The sequence below is a fragment of the Antennarius striatus genome, chromosome 24 (assembly GCF_040054535.1).
Source record: "Antennarius striatus isolate MH-2024 chromosome 24, ASM4005453v1, whole genome shotgun sequence".
Lineage (NCBI taxonomy): Eukaryota > Metazoa > Chordata > Actinopteri > Lophiiformes > Antennariidae > Antennarius > Antennarius striatus.
This window is the reverse complement of record NC_090799.1, coordinates 7,498,539-7,514,384: the sequence shown is the minus strand read 5'-3', so window position 1 is coordinate 7,514,384 and position 15,846 is coordinate 7,498,539.

The following is a 15,846-nucleotide window of genomic DNA, read 5'->3' as shown; positions in this document are numbered from 1 at the left end:
TCGCCTATAGCGAAGTTCCAAATGGCTAGTGCAAGCCCAGTCTTCAAAGTACTCTTTCCATCTTCCCATCACATTACTGACACCTGTCAATTCCCTTCCATCCCAATCCTTAATCACCTGAACCTGCTGCACATCCTTCCCATCTGTCTGTCTTGCCAACCTGTTCTGTATAGATCAGTCTGTCCCTCCTCACTGTCCAACTTAGCATACAAGTCATCATAAGCCCCTTGTTTGGCCTTTGCTACCTCTATTCACCTTACGCTGCATCTCCCTGTACTACTGTCTACTCACCCCAGTCCTCAGTGTCCCACTTCTTCTTAGCTAACCTCTGTCTCTGTATACACTCCTGCACCTCCGCATTCCACCACCAAGTCTCCTTATCGACTTTCCTTCCAGATGACACACCAAGTACTCTTCTACCTGTCTCCTTGATTACATTTGCTGTAGCTTTCCAGTCATCTGGAACAGCCTCCCGAACACCTAGAGCATGTCTTAACTCCTTCCTAAAAGTCATGCAACACAAAAACCGTGTGCCATTAGTACTTTCTGATGCATGATTTGTCGTATACAGTGCTTACTGAAAATGTCTAACTTCTAGATTAATGTCCTGGGGGTGAGTGAGGGTTAGGGTTGTAATTGAGTGAAATAATCCATTGGTTTCTTTTTAATTTGCCAGACTAGTATTTTGCTAGTTTTGTTACCAAATTCACAGTAATGTTATTTTGTTCTAGCCATTGCTGCTTCAGCTTTGTTTGTGCACAGGTTTTTGTATTGTATCTGCTTGTGGATCAGTGTACTGAGTGTAACCTCACTTTAGTATTGACATGTTGTAGTTCAGGGTGGCGCAGTGGGTAACACTGTCGCCGCACAACATGGCGGGTCCGGGTTCGAGTCCTGCTCCGTGCAGAGTTTGGATGCTCTCCCCGTGTCTGTGTGGGTTATCTCCCAAGTTCTCCGGCTTCCTCCCACCTCCACAAACGTGTGTGTGTGTGTGTGTGTGTGTGTGTGTGGTACAGGACAATTAATGAATGAATGTTCTACTGTAGTTAACGGTCTCCGATATCTTTTTCCAAAAATTGGAGGTCCTTCCATATATTTGAGTGAGAGGAAGAATTTGCATTCGCTTCCATAAATATATGTAGTGATTCATGTATTTAATAAATTCATTATCTTTAAGCATGTATGTTTTAAATCTCCAACTAGAAGTTGGAGGTTGAATATTATTCATTTCCCAGATCATCTTTATCAAATTATGATCAGATAGTGTGGATGCTAGGTATTCACAATCAATAATATTGGGAATTATCCTGTAGAAAATTAAGAACTAGTCAGTTCTACAGTATGAGCCACGTACACTAAAGTAAAAGGAAAAATCTTTTATATGCTGATTAAGTTGATGCCAAATATCACAAAGGATCACCTATTCCATTCCCTGATGTAATATAGATGCTGCTGTTGATCCAGTAACTGATCTTGTTGTGGAATGAGCCATTGTTGGGTACAAGACTAAGTTGAAGTCTCCTCCAACCAGGAGCCCTAGGGACTCTGCAAAGCTTAATTATCGGGGTCAATGGTAGATAAAACAGCTGAACTAGCCCACCTGCTCTAGCTAACTTGTTCTAGCTAACTTGTTCTAGCTGATAGTGTTCTTGAGGAATGAAAGGAGAATGGATTTTGTGTTTACATAAGCTGTTTGAACAGCTGTTTCGGTGAGTACAAGCAAGGTGAGTACATTTATCCACCAGTTTAACCGAATTATGGTCTGAAGCCTGGTTGCTGAATGATGTCCCCTGTAATGACTTTTTTGGCATAGTACTTGTGATAGCCCACAAGGTGCTACTTACCATCCTGTGATCTCCAAATCCCATTGAGTTTTGACTTGGTTGCTCCCTTTTCTAGCCACTGCTGTTTCTCTGTGGGAACTGGAGCTTCCTGTGCTTCTTGGTTTCTGCTGCTCCTCTGTTATCAAAAACAAAGTTCTACTCTAGCTGCCTGGCGGCTTTGGCCCGATAATCTGTAGCTTATTTTGCAGCCAAATCAGCGCTAGCATTTCCATGATTTTCAAATATTTTATCTTTTGAATGTCCAGCTCCTTCAATCAGTTAAACAGTTTTGGAACATTTTACCAAATAGACTAAATCAAGAAGCAATTCATGATGTTTTGCTGGAGAGCCTATGGTGGTCAGGAAATCAATTCTTTGCCATGTCATATCTGTGAGCAGAGCCCTGCACAAATAAGCTGAATCAGTGTAAATGTTCACTCTTCTGCTAGTTGACATGCCCGGTGAACCGTGTAGAGCTGTGCCAGCTGAGCCGAGTGTGGTGGTAGTGTTCCTGCTTCTAGAATAGAGAATTAATCCTCCCTTTCTGGGTCATGTGTGGTTATGGCATATGATGAGGCTATTCTACCTGTTTCTTTGTCAAAGTGACTGTGTCCATCTGTGAACAAACAAATGTCTGGGTTCTCAAGTACTAGACCGTTGTGGTCTCCCATCAATCCAGCCGGTTTTGTCTGGAAACATGTAGGAAATTGCAAGTTTGTTTGTCTCAACATTTCTCTCAGCTTCAAATGACGTTTGGGTGGTAGTGTGAAGCGTTTGGTATTTAGGAAGGCTGTCACATCATGGTTAGTATGAATATGAACATCGCCCCTGTTGCTGTGTGAGTGGTACCTGCTAGTGCTTTTGCAATAGCTGCCACTCCTCGCGTGTTTGTATTTTGTTCTTTTTCAGCTGGGTCTAGTCTCTTCTTTTCCTTTCGGCTTTTCCCTTCAGGGGTCGCCACAGCGAATCAATTTCCTCCATCTAGCCCTGTCCTTTGAATCCTCTTCTCTCACACCAACTACCTTCATGTCTTCCCTCATTACATCCATAAACCTCCTCTTTGGTCTTCCTCTAGGCCTCCTGCCTGGCAGTTCAAAACTCTGCATCCTTCTACCAATATATTCACTATCTCTCCTCTGGACATGTCCAAACCATCTCAGTCTGGCCTCTCTGACTTTATCTCAGCTGGGTCTAGTGATCCAGAGTAATAACAGGATCTTCAAAACAGGTAGCCTTAGTTAAAGCCTGTTTAACTAAAATGAAAGCCTAATCAGCCGCTGTGGTCCACTGCAAGGTAGCAGACAAAGCAGCAGATCCTGCGGATGTGATGAGTCCTCTCAGGGGCTGCAAAGTCGGGAATGAAATTGAAACTAATTTTCCAAGTCCAAAAAGGACATCAGTTGGTAAACAGTCTGTGACTTACAGTGTGATAGGGCCCAAATTCCTTGCTTCAACCCCTGTTCGTATCAAAAAGTGTAATGTGAGGTGCACTGTAACATAACTGATAAAACACGTCAGTTTACTGGTCTCAACACACTTTCACAGCAACCCCTTCAGGGCCAGGGCCTCTGTAAATGAGGTATGTTACTAGCGTTTGTAACCAGGATGAATGTTACCACAGTAATATTCGATGGTTATTTTGGTTATTATTAATATTTTTCTTATTATTAATATTTTGTTTATTCTTACCATAGCAAAGGACGTTAGGTTCCACACTAGTGTGAACTTGTCACGTGGTGTATGACATCACGCATTCACCTGTGGGGCTGCGGGTGGCTAATGATGTCACCTGCAATAAAAGCCAGTGAGAAAACGGCGTTGTGGGTGTGTGTCTGCGAAAGAGAGAGAGATCCGGAAGCGTCGAAAGCAGCCGGCATTGGAGTTCCCTGATCAGCCGCAGGCTACCGGAACAGACCTGTGTGGAGGAGTTATATGAACTATATGAACGTTGAACATTTTTCATGGATTTGGTCGGAGTGCCGGTGAGGACTCTACTAAATGATGGCGAGCTAGGACTCTGATTCAGAGCGGGGACAACCGATGCGGAGAACTTCGCCTGGTCTGGTAGGAGGCTCTGGAAGCCGGTCCCCCCCCACGTCACCTCCAGACACACCCACATACACACACGCACACACACGCAATTGCCAACGGACCAATTACGGATTGGACTTGACCCTGGATTATTTTGGACAATCAGTGTGATGATAAATATTGTGTATGGGTTTATCTGAAATGTACTTTACTTTAGTTAATTTTATTCCTTCTGCAGAGAGTGAATATTGGGGTTCACTGTATATATATATTTTTTTTCTTCACAAATTAATATAATTAATTGCACATAAAGTTCTGTGTGTGGTTCATTGCACCGCTACCTCCATGAGTCGAATTGGTCTTCCGATTGACTAGTCCGAAAGCTAATATCTTTAATTAATGTAGCCTGGAAACTTGCTACACGTTACTCCAGGTAGTGGTGATTTAATTTAAATTTTAACTTGATACAATTGAATATACACTGCTATAATCCCCGAACGAAGGGAAATTAAGAACGAACTCTAGTTTTTGCCAGTCAATCAAATCACACAAATGCATATTAGTTTGTACAGGCCCCTGTAATACACACAACCACACACAAGGGGGCCTGTAGGCATGCAAGGGAGGTAGAGTGGCAGGCAGCTCCTTCTTGGTGCACCTCAAATGAGTAATTTGTACAGGGGACGGCACCTTGGTCAAGGGTGCCTCGGCAGTGCTCCTAAGGTGAACTGACACCTTGCACTGCTCCCGGCGGGAGCGGGAATCGAACTGCCGATATTGAATCATAGGACGACCCACTCTACCACTGAGCCACTGCTGCCCGAATTGCAATTATTATTGCAGTCCATAATTTCTTCATTCATCATACTCTAGCTTCTAACGCCTGATCTTGAATCAAGTAGTGGTATGTACAGTGTGATGGGTCAAGTGGTGCTGAATATGCTCTCAGATTCTGAATCCACAGGAGCCATTTTTTAATGTGTGTCTTTAGGAGTTATGTATCAAAATCGGTCAAGTCACCCCACCATACCATGGCGCCAGCTTTGACAAGGCCATCCGCCTTAGCCACCCACAGCATGCAATGGTACACCCTCTCCCATCTAGGAAAATGGTGTCGGTCGAGGACTTCCTGCAATTCATGCAACAAATCATGTGCACAGAGGTTAAGTGGGCAACTTTTATCAACAAGAAATTGATGCATGAATGTTCGAATGTCAAAATTGCAAATTACAAAGCTAACTAAAAAAAAGCAGTTTTCTGGCTTGCCCAAAAATCCAACTACACTTACAAAAGTGGACGATAGTGGGAGACTGCTGTTGATCGTACTATGTCTGGCTCCTGTTTCGACCATAAAGGGGAAACAAGTACCATTAACCCGTATGTCTAGAAATCCTTCACAGGCTGGATCTCGTCACCCCTATTGGGACATCATGTTCGGAGGTTGCAGTCTTCCATTTTGGGGTGGCATCCCCGCCTGTTGACTTGGATAAAAACGGTTTGATATTGTTGTGGAGACATCAGTTGTTGACTTGTAAAATTTCTCACAACAAATTTAACTAGGCCCCCTCTTCCCTTTAGGACTGCCCATGTTTCAGACCTTAAATTTGTAATACGACATAGGGACAGAATTTTGCCCAATGAATTTTATTCTATGTGTTTTAACTCTTCCCGTCTCAAATGTGCTTTGATAGCATTTCTGAAGTCCCCCAGCCCTAAAATGTGTCCTGATGCCTTGTTCATGAAGGAGGAAATCCATGCTGCTGCCCCCTCTCGTGGTGATGGCAATTTAGATCTAATGTATTCTGCATCAGAGAGAGTGAATGGTCTATATGTGCATGTTATTAGTCCTCGCTCACGCCTGTAGTGGGGCGAATACGCATGGCATATTTTGGATTTTTTTACAGGTTTGGTCGGGGGTTGTGTGATGTGCTTTTATAGTCTCGTAAACTATCTTTTTTTTTCTTTTGGTCTTTCAGAAATTCTTCCCCTACTTGATTGTGCTTTCTTTAACATTGTTGTCACGCTTTCTCATCAACTTTCTTTTTCTCTTGTGACCTACTAACAGGGACCGCTGCCATCTCTTCCCCCTCACTTACAAATTCAGCTTCTCTTCCTTGTCTTACTACTTCCACTTCCAGTCTCAGTCCCAAAAACTAATGCTCCCCTCTCGCTCCCTCTTTCTCTTGCTTTTAATGTTATTTTAAATTTAAATAGTTTGATGTCCATCCTCAAACTCTTTAGTTTGTAACACTCCCTCTTTTATATGCCAAAGAGCTTGTTGATTAGCAGGACTAACTGCGACATTTGTGGTTGATGGCTTATTTTGTGTTTTAATATCTCTCAATTGTGGACATAAGGTTCACAGGTGTGCTATTCCTCCCTATGTTGAATTTGGTCTGTTCTCAAAATGGAATGTTGTCCTTGTTCTCAAAATAAATTTCCTCCCTATCTTTAGTAGGGAGGAATGGGCAGAACCCATGTACTTCTTCATGGGTTCTGGCTCCCGCGGGAGGGCCCTTCCCTTGCCAACCACAACGTCACACCCATGTCCTGGGCATGACGTTGGTTTGTTCTTTACTACACAGTCTCAGGGAAATAGTCTTTGACCACACCCCTTGTGAATTTCAAATCATCTATTTTACAGTTTCTCTCTTTTTTGAAAAGCTGTTTTAAGACTTGAATGAAGAATACTTTAATAATCCTAAAGGGGAATTATTTCCCTCTGCCAACTACATGTAGTCATACGTTACACAAGAATACAGCTACCACAACAACGCAGCATTCGTACAAAACAGCATTCACACACACAAAAAAAACCCATAGGGATATGTTGGTGGGATAAGGACAAGAGACATTTATACACAACTGTTACGGATTCCAAAGGAACCAGGCGCGAGAGTCAAGGTGTCAATTAATCTTTTAATTAGTCCAAAGTCAGAAACAGGCAGGGGTCAAAACCAGAAGTTCAGGACAAAGACGGTACAAAGTGGCTCCTCTTGTGGCTACATTAAAGACGGTACAAAGATGGCAGGCAAAAAATGTAATCCAACAAACAGGTCCAGGTCATTCACGGGGCATAATAGACAAAATCGTGGTGAAAACAGGCAGCGATCAAAATCCAGAAAATCACACATTGGGCAAGGCATAACTCGTGGTCGTAAGGGAACGGTCAAGGAATAACGATTTGGCATACACGGATCTCTGCACAAACGCAAACTACACTGACTGCGTTGAACTTAAGTGAAGGAGCTTAAATAGACCAGGGTGCTAAACTAGGTTCAGGTGGAGCTGATTAACTAATTGACTAAGTGTGAACAATGGGAAAGAACTAAACATGGATTGGCTAAAGAGTAAACGGAACAATCAGGGGAAAACAAGCCAGGTGCAAAGAATAACGAACGTGGCAGTGTTTGTTTGGAATTTAATTGTTTTTTATTTTGCTTGCATAACATTTTACCCCACTTATCTGATTTTAACTCGGCGGTTGCCATTTTGTGAATCACTGTCTCCTCTGATGTTGCCATTCTGAGCAGTCAGCGGTTCTTCCGGTTTAACCCTATCTAAACTAGTTTTATTTGACGTCTTTGCACTCGGACCCCACATAATTCCTAGCCTCATTTTTTTGTCCCAGAACTTGGGGGCACTGTCTTGACGGTTGAAGTCCAAATTGATAGAAACACATTTATACATAAGTTTGGACTTTAAACCTTGATTTAAAGTCTTGATTAGGAGCTGGTAACCCTTTTTCGCTCTTTTTTTAGACTCTATAATTCTGTGGTCAATTAAATTTATTACGTGAGTCGCCGATTCTTTGTCACAGCGGGATCGCAAATCCAAATTTTTTAGATATTTGCTGTAGACAGATCCGTATTGTGTTGCGTACAGGACTTTAAACCTAAAATGCTGCTCTTGTACCGATGGTGGGCTGTTACTATTCCTTTTACACTCTTATGTCCCTCTTATTTAACTTTTGTTTCACTCGTTTCACTTTTATCTCTTTAGTGCTTAGTTCTCAATTCTTAGTTTATGTCTGTGTAGGTTCTGTAGGTTACGAGTCATGGTTATCCAAATCTGTTTGAATCAATCCACTGGACTTTAGGAAAGCTCTTGAAGACGTTTCGTCTTTCATCCAGGAGGCTACTTCATTTCTTATAGTCCCCCCAGATCCTTCAGGAGTGAAAGAATAAAACACAAATATATATATTTATGTTGAACTGGTGCCTATTTCTAACAAAATTTTCTCAAGTGATAAACCAGGCAGACTAACTGGCAGAATTTTAGAAAAGTTTTTTTATCTTTTCAGGGCTTGCGCTAGCCATTCGCCACTTCGCCTATGGCGAAGTGGTGGAATTCATCATCCCGAAGTAAATTCCAGATTGGCTACAAGGTTTTTAGACTGTGTAACCACAGTGGCGTTCTTATTTTTACGGAAAAAAGGCTAAAACAAATTACCTTTTCGCTTGCTAGCGGTGCTCGCTATTTCCGCTAGCGAGCGGTGCTACGGCACTACTTCCGCTACCGAACGGTGCTTGTGAAAATAGCGCCACTATTTCCGCATGCCGACAGATTTAATCAAAGCATGCCGACGGAAATAGCCGAAGTGACCCGAACGCTTCCGATGATTAAATATGCACTCGGGTCATGACCTCCTCTCGTCCAATGAAAAACAAAGTTTTTTACAAGCTGAACCCGCGAATTGTTGTACGACAAGGTGAGGACGATCGATCAAAAGAATCCAGTGTTTTATAGTAGAGTTTGTGTTGAAGATTAATAAACAAATGGTGAATGCTGAGAGGGGGGAGGAGTGGTGACAGACCTATCAGAAGGTAAAAGAAAGATATTATCAATACTTGTTTGTAGTCTTAGACTTTTGTGCCCTATGACTGGCAGCAATAACCAGCGATGCATGTAAATGTGTATTCACCTCGCTTGCTATTTTTCATGCCTTTTTAAATTGAAATGAAAAATCATGTTGAATTTTAATTTAATTTAATTTGAATTGAATTTAAAAAAATAAAATAAACTATGGCATACCAATGGTGTTGGTGGTGGTTAAAGTTAAAATGTCTTCTAGTCTAAGTAAAATTTACAAGTAAACATTGAGTAATATTTTGTATGACTATCTTCACATAGTGAATGCAAGTTTTCAATTGTTGAATCTCACATTCATACCTGCGTAAAGTGGGACAGAAATAAAGATTGTTCAGCTTGAACTGTTGGCTTTAGTGTATTTTTGTAGGTAAACTGAACAGAAGATTTTGCCCTCAGAATGCAGGAAAACAACCCCATTTTCTAAAAAAGTTCCCTCCCCCAGACCCTCCCGCGTCCCCCCACGACGAGCATTGGTCATCTGCGTGCTGTGCCACTGTCTTGGACACAGAGTGTGGCTTTTTGTGGGTTACTCAATTCTTTTACATTGAGCCACAGTGGCTTAGTCATACTAGCTCCTAGTGCAAGCCCAGCTTTTGTTTGCGCAGTCAGATACCGCCTGTTTCCCGCAGAGAATGCTACCTCTCTCTAGTCACGGGTCACGGCACCAGTTTGTTAGGGTTTTGCTCTGAACAAAACCCTTTCCGGTTCTTTAGCTCGGTTGAGAGTTGTATCTTCAATCTTCTTCTTTTCCTTTCGGCTTTTCCCTTCAGGGGTCGCCACAGCGAATCAGTTGCCTCCATCTAACCCTGTCTTCTGCATCCTCTTCTTTCACACCAACTACCTTCATGTCCTCCCTCATTACATCCATAAACCTCCTCTTTGGTCTTCCTCTAGGCCTCCTGCCTAGTAGTTCAAAACTCGGCATCCTTCTACCAATATATTCACTATTTATCCTCTGGACATGTCCAAACCATCTCAGTCTGGCCTCTCTGACTTTATCTCCAAAACCTCTAACATGTGCTGTCCTTCTGATGTACTCATTCCTGATCTTTTCCTTCCTGGTCACTCCCAAAGAGAACCTGAGCATCTTCATCTCTGCTACCTCCAGCTCTGCCTCCTGTCTTTTCCTCAGTGACACTGTCTCTAGACCAAACATCGCTGGTCTCACCAGTTTTGTACACCTTTCCTTTCATTTTATCTGAAACTCTTCTATCATAGATCACACCTGACACTTTCCTCCATCCGTTCCATCCTGCCTGTACACGCTAGAGGTGTTTCTTAAATGAGACATTATGTTCCAAAAAGGTTTTACTGAAGTTCAGAAGTTTACAAGTTGGTAAGAATGCAGCGCTTGGCTCTTCAACAGACGCAGAGAAGAAGAGCTCTGAACGTTCATTTACTGTGATCTTTATAGTGTGTGGGTTAGACTGTCCTTGAAGAATGAGCTCACCAGAAGCCTGGCTCAGCCTCACATGTATCAGTTATACTGTATATGTGCTGTGCTTGTGCTGTACTTTTAGTTCTTGTCTATCACATAATTTTCAGAACACAAGTGTTGTGCTATCTGTGTTTGTGTAAGCAGATGCATTTCATGGTAATTTCCATTGTTGTTAAATGGAAATTCCCAACAAATCTAGTGTACTTCCAAATTTGGTCCTATCTGCAGAAGGTGTACTTTCTGACTTTGGCACCATAATTAACTAAATGCTGATATAACTAGTTATACTTCAATATCACACTTATTAACATACATAGAATTTAATGTGAACAGATTAAAAGTTCAGCTTCCTTTGTCAACAGGAAGAAGGAATTTTAGCAGCAGCATTATCCACACTACAAAGCACATGGTAAGAGCTGTCTTAATGATTTTTCTTGCACAAATTGTGTTGGGTGTAATTTGTGTTTGGCTAACTTCACTGTATCATCACAATGTCATGCTTATTGGCACTTTCATCCACTTTTGAACTTAGATCATGTTGTCTCAAACGAAAATACATGGTATACAGAGTTTTTGTAATGCTTCCAAATTTCAATGTAATTTACTTGCTAATTTGGTCCCATCTGACTTTGGTATCATCAACTAAATAATATTATAACTGTTTATCAATATCACAATTATTAACAAAATTAATTTCACATGAGCAGATTGAAAGGTCAACTTTCTTTTGTCAACAGGAAGTAGAAAGTGTGGCAGTAAGAACAGCAAGCACTGCTGAGCACATGATAAAAGCTCTGTTTAATGATTTTTGTTGCCTGAATTATTTTGGAAGTCATCTGTGTTTACCTAATTTCACTAAGATAATTGTTTGCAATTATTAACGTAAAAATTAATTATTTTTTACTGTTATTCCTTTCAGTACTTTTGGCCATTCAAATGGCCATTCCCAGAATGTCTGTCTTCAAAAAAAGACCACACGTCTCCAGGGTCAGGCTATGGTCCGTTGGCATCTTAGTTTTATCTTTGCTAAACACTCTACAACCATCTCATGGATTGCAAATATCCCTAAGCTCAGTGTCACCAACGTACGCAGCGGTAGGAAAAAGTGTGACACTCCACTGTCATTTTAGCCTTGCTCCCGAGGATGTGGGACATCTCGATATCGAATGGAGCATCAGGCCCGCAGATATTTCTGAAGACCAGACGGTCGTGATCTGGTATGCTGCGAATCGGATCTATGGTAACTATGATCCATTTGGATCTAGAATTCAGTTTGTTTCCCCTAATCCCAGAAGTGGTAATGCTTCAATAACGATCAGTTACTTGAAAATGGAAGACACAAACACCTTCCAGTGCCTCGTGAGAAAACTTCCTGGAATCCAGAGCAGCATCATTCACCTGGAAGTAATGGAGATGCCAACTACACCTGAGTGTTATGTGGAGGGTGAGGTTGAGTTGGATCAAAGCGTGGAGCTCAGGTGTAAGGGCTCACAAGGCAGCCCCCCAATATGGTACAGTTGGTCCATGGATGACCAAAGCAAGCGCCTCCCTGGTGCTTCCATTGCTCCTGCCCCACAAGGTGACTTGGTTTTAACAATCACCGAAAAAGTTGCCCCAGGGATATTGGTCTGTACAGCTCAAAACCTTGTGGGTAAGAAGTCGTGTCTGGTAACCCTGAGCCTGAAGAACTCAAGAAGTGTTGAAATTTCTGGAGTTTCCGTGGCAGTTGGGTTTCTCATCGGCATCACAGCCATCATCGTTTTCTGCTACAGGAAAAGAAGGGTTGAGAGTTGTGGAAATGAGATTTTCATGGACGAACCGCCTCCACACAGGTGGCTGTCCAAAAAGAATCGCCAAGATGTACCTTCCCAGACTGCAAGAGAGGTGAGTAATATGAATGTGGAAGTCAATAGATGCATTTCCTATAATTGAGCAACTCTTAAAAATGGCTAAGTTACTTACATCTTTTATGTTTCTATTTAATCAGGCAGTTAAGACCAAGAAGCAGGAGGACCCAAAAGAAAAAGACATGAGAGAGGAGGAAATGACAATAAAAGGGAATTACTGAGTCATGCTGTTTTTCAGACACTGTTCGAGGCACTTTGTTTCATATATATGTTCATATTTCTGTTCAAGACACTTTATTTTCTTAAACACTTTGTTTTTATGAAGGAACTCCCAATGGAAGGCACAATGTTGTGGTTTTGAAAGCCCACCTTTTTTGTACAAGTGTTGAATGTTGTTTGTTTGACATTTTTTCTAGTGCTAAGTTTAAGCCCACATTTCAGCCAGTGGACATGTTCGACAAAATAAATGTCTACATCAAAATTCAGTTTGCGTATTTCTGAGTTTTAGTTTCGATAAAATTTGTAAAAGTGTAGGAAGCATTAATAAAGCTTAGTTCTTTAAAAACCCTACAGCTTTTTTCAGAGAAACGTGCTTAAAAACACATTTGGAGCTGAATGGAGCACTTTCTGAGGATTTTTTTTCACTCCCATACATTGGTGAAATGTAAACAGTGTTGAGTTGGAATGTGAATGTGGAATTGTTGACAGTTGTTACCAACTGGCTCAACGCCGGCAACAAAAGGGAGGCCACACACAGATATAGCAGTCAACGTTAGTTTTATTTAACTAAAATGAGCAAAAGTAAATTACTGATGGCATGTGTATGTATGAAGGTTATCAGTCATGTTGGGAGTGTGTAGATGAGTGAATCATGGTGTAAAGCGTGTTGTAAGGTTCAAAAACCAAAAAAAAGGGAGCAGGCCCAGCTGAGAGTGTGACCAAAAGGGTGGTCCTTAAGAAACCCTGCAGGCCCAACCTAGAATGGCGGGCACTAACAGGCACTCCCTCACAGCTCCGCCTACCAGTCAAGTCCTAGTAGCTGCAAGAAAGACAGACCAGTGAGACAGGAAAGCAGACTGCACAAGGTTGTGACACCCCCTCCCTTAACCTAACTGGGATCCCCAAACTTAAATCACAACTACAACGTAACCTTTCCAGTGTCTGCCCATAACCAGTTTAGAAGGCTGAGAACATCAAACAAAAACATCCTGGTGTATTAATATTAACCTGTGAGTAACCTCACGACCTGCAGGCAAACTCCATCCTAGACCGTCGAAGCCACCACCCTCAGGAACCTCGGTACCTTAGGAAGCAGTTTAAGAGCAGAACAGACAGGAAGAGACACTGCAAGGAGGAAGCACGTAAGTGAACTTAAGCAGGAATAGCACGAGACATGGCATCAGCCACCATGTTCTCAGTTCCCTTTGTATGACGTATGTCTAAATGGAATGGCTGAAGGAACAGATACCAACGCATAAGGCGCTGTTTTGGAGTGAGTGGAGAAAAGCTAGGGGATTATGGTCTCTATATTCCACTAAAGAACTTACCCCACCTCCCACGTAAACCTCAAAGTGATTCAATGCCCAGATGAGTGCCAGTGCTTCCTTTTCAACGATGGAATAATTTAACTGATGGGAGTTAAACTTTTTAGAAAAATTCACTTGGCACTCTGCACCATTTTCATTCTTCTGCGTGAGTACGGCCCCGGCTCCAACCTTACCAGCATCCACATAAAGGGAGAAAGGCTGGTCCATCTGTGGAGCTGCTAAAACAGGCAGAACATAGCAGAGACTGCACAGATTGAAAAGCTGCTTGGCAGTGGGGAGACCACTCAGACTTAACCTTTGGGCTAAGGAGAGACATGAGAGAGTAACCACTGGAGAAATTTTCTGCAAAACCCACGGTACTAACCCACCATACCCAAGAAACAGGACAGTTGTTTCTTGGTTGTTGGCACTGGAAGTTGGTCAACAGCCAACACCTTGTCCAACTACCTTGCCCAGGTAGGTGACTGTCGCTTTGACAAACTCACATTTTGCCAAGTTGATGGTGAAAGATGCCCATTCCAAATGATCAAACAGGGCCCTGATGCGCTGAAGATGATCCTCCCAAGTATCACTGTAAATGACAACACCATCCAAATACACAGCACAGCCCACCAGACCAGACACAACCTTATTGATGAGGCCCTGGAAGGTGGCAGGAGCATTGCATAAGCTGAACGACATCACAGTGTAGGAGTACAACCACTGGGGGTGATAAATGCTGCGATCTCTCTGGCTCGGGGAGTCAGAGAAACCTGCCAGTAACCTTTAAGTCAAACTTACTTGCAAACTTTGCAGAGCCTACCTGATCTACACAATCCTCCATACGGGGAAGTGCGAAAGAGGCTTTGTTACTTTATTCACTTTCCTCATATCAGTACAATTTCTAAATAAACCATCTGACTTTTTAACTAGTACGCATGGGGAAGACCAACTGGATGCACAAGGCTCAGCAATATTGTTTTTTAACATGTAGTTTACCTCTAACTGCTCACGCTTGTCTGGAGACATAGGATAAAAACGCTGTCTGACTGGTGGGGCCCCTCCCACATCATGCTCAACGAGATGAGATGGAGTATCACTGAACAGACAGGGATAACCTTTAATCACATTCACCAACTCTGTTCACTTCGTTTTAGGTAAATTGTCAGGTTTGGCAGTTGCTCCTTCTCTCTCTCCTCTTTGGTGTCACACCTGGGTCCCACCTACCTGGGCGTGGCCACTCCTGGCAGCGGAGCAGCACACCTGTCTTCCATTTTCCAATTTCCAGACCTTCATGAGGACCAGCTTCCCACCATTCATCGCCAGATACTGACTGCTAGTCAGTATCACCGTGGATCTCGTGACTCAAACCTTGACTGTGGTAACTCTGTTCTCTCCATGTTTCTAGTTCCGGTCTGCTGCCTGTTGCCTGATCACTTTCAAATAGTGATGGGCAGATGAAGCCCCATGAAGCATTGAAGCCTTTCATCCAAATCGGTTCACGGTGGTTCGGAGCTTTATGAGGCTTCATTTGCTCTAGTACGACATCTGCTGGATGGTAAAATATCAGGTGGCATGAGTTTGAAGTGTGGGCATTTTGCAGAAAGCCTGTTAATAAAACTCAGCAAAATAAAGAAGTATGCAAAACTGTATAGTTTAGTGATTATTTATATATATATATATATATATATATATATATATATGTATATACATACAGTATATAATGTATACATGCAAACCTCCGTTTCCGACCACAATTTGTTCCGGAAGGCTATTGGAATAGCGATTTGTTCGAATTCCAAATACAATTTTCCCATTTCAAATTATGTAAATGGTCTTAATCCGTTCCAAGACACTAGAAAATTACCTCTTTTCAACATGTTATGTCATTTATACATCAAATTGTATAGTAATGAAACATCAAAGAAATGTAAAAAAAAGAAGCAAACATGAGAAAGAAATCTGGTTAGCCCAAGATGCAAGTTATCGTCGTCTTTGGGACCGAAGTTTACTGTACCATAACTCGTACCATAGGCAATGGAACGCAAATTAAGTGGTAATGTCATTTTTATTTTAGTTTACTGTATTCAATAATTTTCCGTCATGTTTTCTATAGACTTCGCACGCCTGGCGGCGAGAAAAAGGCGTTTGTTTTGCATTCAACTTCCAAATTTTGTTCCTAACTGTCTCCACACTATCTAACCACAACTCTCCACCAAACAACCACATTCTGAATGGAGTGTGATCGCTTTATATCGGTGTTGGAGCGCGTGTCGCTTCCGAATCAGTCACGTGGTATGGGCCACGTA